Source organism: Lampris incognitus, chromosome 3, assembly GCF_029633865.1.
Source record: "Lampris incognitus isolate fLamInc1 chromosome 3, fLamInc1.hap2, whole genome shotgun sequence".
Taxonomy (NCBI): domain Eukaryota; kingdom Metazoa; phylum Chordata; class Actinopteri; order Lampriformes; family Lampridae; genus Lampris; species Lampris incognitus.
Window position 1 is genome coordinate 115498668 of NC_079213.1, and position 5077 is coordinate 115503744.

Sequence of the window (5077 nt, forward strand, 5' to 3'; positions counted from 1 at the left end):
GTTTGCTATTGGTCTTCGCTCAACCAGGTTTCTGTTATAGGGTGGACTTTGATTCTCTGACCTTTTTAAGACGTGTACTGCCCCTCTGAAATGGCCTTTAGTACGAAGGAGCACCAATTGAGGGAATATTGATGCCACGTGTGTCCAATTGGTGCCTCCCTGATTGGCCACAGACAGCAGGTGTCAGGGTATAAAAGTGTGCGAAGACGGCAAACGGTTGTTCTGTGTTTTCCCTCCCCAGGACAATGTAGAGGTTCAGTGTTTTGTAGATCGAGAGGAATTTTCCTAGATCTTTTATTTCTGCAGATGATAAAGTGGTCGAAATGTTTTTCATTGTGGGTATCTTTTTGTGGCCGACCTGAATAAATTTTTTTTTATTCTGGACATCAACTCCTGCCTGCTGGTCCATCCTTTCCATTTACACTACTGACCGTCCTCAAAGTATAACATAGGGGAATGGTAATATGCATGGCAGTGGTGTGAGGAGGGGACAATAGGGAGGAATTCAGAGTCCTGATAGCTAGGGGAAAAAACTGTGAAGCGTTTAGGAATAGGCTGGGTGACCACCAAGAACAGATGGGTGACAACTGGAGAGACGGTTGACAGCTTAGAAATACGGCAACTGGGGCAGGAAGGGGTAGCAGCCCAACCTGCATCTTTTGTGAGGAAGAACCCCAAAATAAGCAACAGAACACAGGGATATACCCCTGGGGGAGCCCGAGAGGGGGGGGGAGAATGAGCACCCCAATAGGATGAACCTAACGATGACAACTTGAAGATGCAATTGCGGCAAGGTCTGCAAGAACGATCACAGCCTTAAAATCCATCAGGCCCAAATGAAATGCGCGGTGAAGAGTGGATCAGCGCAGCGCACAGGATCCACTCATGGTGAGACGCAGGAGCAGCCCGGCCCGGAAGACACCCCACAGAGCCCAGAACCTCCATTTGCTAAGCTCTCTGGCTCCCAGCAGAGTAGTTCAGCAGAGTCGAATCAAGTGGCCTCCAGCAAGCCAGCACAGAGTGGTGCCATTTTTGACGAGGACGGGGCCAGAATAATCATGTCAACAGCAAAGGGAGTCACAGACAGACGACTTCTGATGATGACAACCGTCATTGTCAATTTTACAACAGAGAGGTTTGGTGTTGAAGAAGGCAAGACCACCAGACCCAACTACACCATGAACCGAAGGGCAGTCAAGATCCACCAACTGCGACAAGAGCTTTGGGCTCTGGCAAGGCAGTTCAAGGTAGCAACCGAGGAGGAGAAACCACCGCTGGCTGAGCTCCGTTACATCACCAGGAAGAAGCTCATGGCCCTGCGCAGAACGGAATGGCACAGGAGATGGAGGAGAGAGAGCCAGGAAGTGTATTGTTTTTTATAGCTGATCCATTTGGATTCACAAGGCAGTTGTTAGGGCAGAAGCGCAGCGGCCATCTTGTCTGCTTTAAAGAAGAGGTAGGCCACTTCCTGCACAACACTCTGAGTGATCCTGATCAAGAGCTAGGGCCCCACAGAGCTCTTTTGGACATACCAGAGCCCACGGTGGAGTTCAACACCAGAAAGCCCACCTGGAAGGAAGTCCAGGAAGTGGTTACTGCAGCCAGAGCCAGTGGAGTGGACTACCCTATAAGGTGTACAAGCACTGCCCAGAGCGCCTCAGTATCCTCTGGAAGAGTCTGCGGGTGATTTGGCGTTGGGTAACTGTAGCGGATCAGTGGAGGCAGGCAGAGGGAGTCTGGATACCGAAGGAAGAGAACTCAAAGAAGCTAGAGCAGTTCAGCCTCATCTCACTCCTCGGTGTGGAGGGGAAGATCTTCTTCAGGAACCAGGAACACTTTATTTGTAATTTCACTTCTTGCACTTGCGTACATGTAATGAACCGAAATGCCGTTGCCCACAGCAGTACAACACAAAGACAAAAACACACCCAAAAACTACAAGAACACACATATCTAAACTAACACACATATCCAAACTAAACAAAAAGTCACTATCCAAGGGAACAAACGCCAGCCAGGATGACTGTCGGAACCGCTGGCCTGCATGGGTTAGCAGTTAGTTTAGCCCGCCCCACTTCCACGTCAGTGTCCTATTCAGAAGGATGACAGACTTCCTCCGTACGAATGCCTACATTGGTACTTCGGTAAAGAAAGTCGGTATTCCTGGAGTTCCAGGGTGCCTAGAACACACCGGAGTTGTCACCCAGCTGATCAGGGAGGCGCACGAAGGGAAAGGTGACCAAGTTGTGCTTTGGCTTGACCTTGCCAATGCATACAGCTCAATACATCACAAGCTGATTGAGACTACCCTGGACCGACACCATGTACCTAGTAAGATCAAGGACCTCATGTTATGTTAAATGTTGTTTGTTCTTGTTTTTAAATCATTTACCTTGTCTAGTGCTGCTGGTCTGAGAGCCACCAAATGAAATTTCATTATATGCAAACAATGACAATAAAGTATCTTATCTTATCTCATCCTACACTTCTACGGGAACTTCAGGCTCAGAGTCACGTCTGGGAACACAACATCTGACTGGCATCAGCTTGAGAAGGGGATCATTACTGGGTGTACTATCTCAGTGACACTCTTCACCCTTGCCATGAATATGGTGGTCAAGGCAGCTGAAACTGAGTGCAGAGGCCCTCTGTCCAAGTCTGGCATTCGGCAGCCCCCCATCAGAGCATTTATGAACAACATCACTGTCACCACATCATCAGTGCCTGTGGTAGGTGGATCCTCCAGGGCCTGAAGAAGCTCATCTCCTGGGCAAGGATGAGTTTTAAACCAGCCAAATCCAGAGCCATGGTGTTGAAGAGGGGAAGAGTGGTGGACCAGTTTCGCTTCTTTCTGGATGGCATTGTAATCCCATCCATTACTGAGAAACCAGTCAAGGATCTAGGCAAGGTCTTTGACTGTAGCCTTAGAGATACAGCGGCAATCCAAAAAACCATCAAGGAACTTGAGAACTGGCTCACCACAGTAGACAAGTCTGGCAGGTTCAAGGCTTAGATTCACCAACATGGCATTTTACCCCGAGTCCTCTGGCCTATGCTGGCTTACGAGGTAACCCTGTCGACAGTGGAGACCTTGGAGAGGAAGATCAGTAGCTACCTCGGAAGATGGCTGGGTCTGTGGCACAGCCTTAGTAGTGCAGCACTGTATGGGAGGAGCAACAAACTCCAGCTTCCTATCAGCAGCCTTGACAAGGAGTTCAGTGTTTCTCGCACGAGAGGCACTGCTCTATCGGGACTCCAAGGACTCAATAGTGGCCTCAGCAGGCATTATGGTGCAGACAGGCAGGAAGTGGAGAGCCCAGGAAGGCCTGGAAATAGCAGAGTCTTGGCTGAGAGACAGGGCTTTGGTGGGCACAGTGGCAACTGGATGGGCAGGGCTGGGAGCCATCCCACAACTTTGCTATGATAAGGCCCATGGCGAGAACAAATGCCATCTAGTCCTGTTGCTGGTAGGTGTCGAGGAGGAAAAGACCAGTAGAATGGTGGGCATGCGGCAGCAGGGAGCATGGACAAGTTGGGAGGGTGCGCTGGTAAAGAAGATATCCTGGGCAGATATCTGGCAGGCAGAACCGCAGTGGATCAAGTTTATGGTACAAGCTGTGTATGATGTCCTGCCTAGCCCAGCATATCTCCATCTCTGGGGCAAGTTCGATTCTCCATCATGTCCTCTGTGTCCTGGAAAAGGTTCACTTGAGCACATCCTAAGCAGCTGCCCATCAGCCCTGGGGAAGGGCGATTACCACTGGTGACATGACCAGTTGCTGAAGACAGTTTCAGAGGCCATCTCTAAAGCTACGGCCAACAACAAATAAGCCCACAGGCAGAGGGACGTTGCCTTTGTCAGGGCCGGCGAGCAGCCTCAGTCACAGCCCAGATCAGCAGCCGGTCTCCTCATCTCTGTGTCAGACTGGGAGCTGTGAGTCGACTTTGGGGGGGGGGGGGCAGCGCAGCGCATGTTTCCAGACCACATTACGACAACTTAGTTGATGCCAGACATGGTGCTATCATCAGCCTCTTCAAACAGCTGCTCCTTATAGAGCTGAAGGTTCCCTGGGAGGACCGGATGGAGGAGCCAATGAGTGGAAGCGGAACACGCGAGGACCTCAGGAAACATCACTGATGGTATGTCCCAGTGCATCCTAGGATGTATCTTCAAGTCAGTCTTTGTGGACAGTGACCTGTAGCACCTCCCTGTGGGAAGGAGCTGGAAGAGGTGATGAGCAGGATGTGAGGGGTCAGAGATCTTCATTGCTCGCTTTACAGTCCGGTTAGTATGTAGCGATTCCACTTGGAGTGGGTTGCCTATGATTTTGGGATACCTGGTTGATGTTCAGTGGCAGGTTTTCTGTGTTTGACAGTCCGTGCCGCCGTACTATACTCTAATAGAAGATGTTATGATGGACTTGATAATGGCTGAGTGAAACAGAACGAGAAATTGATCTTTGATCCAGTATTTTTTAAGCTGTCTAAGAAAGTAAAGTCGTTGTTGAGCTTTTGCAATGATGTGTTCAGCTGCCTTCACTAGAACATATTTACAGCGCTCGGTGTGTGAGAAGGGCTAAGAACATCATAAAAGATGTTACACACCCCAGACACCATCTGTTTCAGCCCCTCCCATCAGGTAGGCTCTTCAGATCGATCCACACCCACAGCTTCTTTACGAAAGCTGTGGCACTAATAAACTCGGACATCTCCTCAGTCCGACGAGACTGATGTGCTACCACCGTTGGGCACATGCAATATTGCAGTATTTACTCACATGTAACTTTATGCCACTTCATATCCGTCCACCACACCGTTAATGCATTTTTTGCTGATGTTTTTGCACCTCGTAAGTGGTATTTTCTCGTAAACTGTATTGTATTTTATACCTTATGCTGCTTATATTTTGCACAAATTTTAATTTAATTTTCATTATTATTTATTCTGCTCATGGTAATGCACAGCTCCAGAGAGAAACAAGCAATTCATGATCAAGCACAACTGAATTTACACATTCCATGATTGAAAAGGAGCAGGGAGAAGAAAGACTTAAGTCTTAATATTGTAGTGAATTTTG

General features: G+C 48.9%; 1 pseudogene; it reads left to right on the forward strand.

Annotated features, from left to right (window-relative positions):
- Positions 1–1058: 1058 nt before the first annotated feature.
- Positions 1059–4138, forward strand: LOC130109978 (uncharacterized; annotated as a pseudogene).
- Positions 4139–5077: the final 939 nt, after the last annotated feature.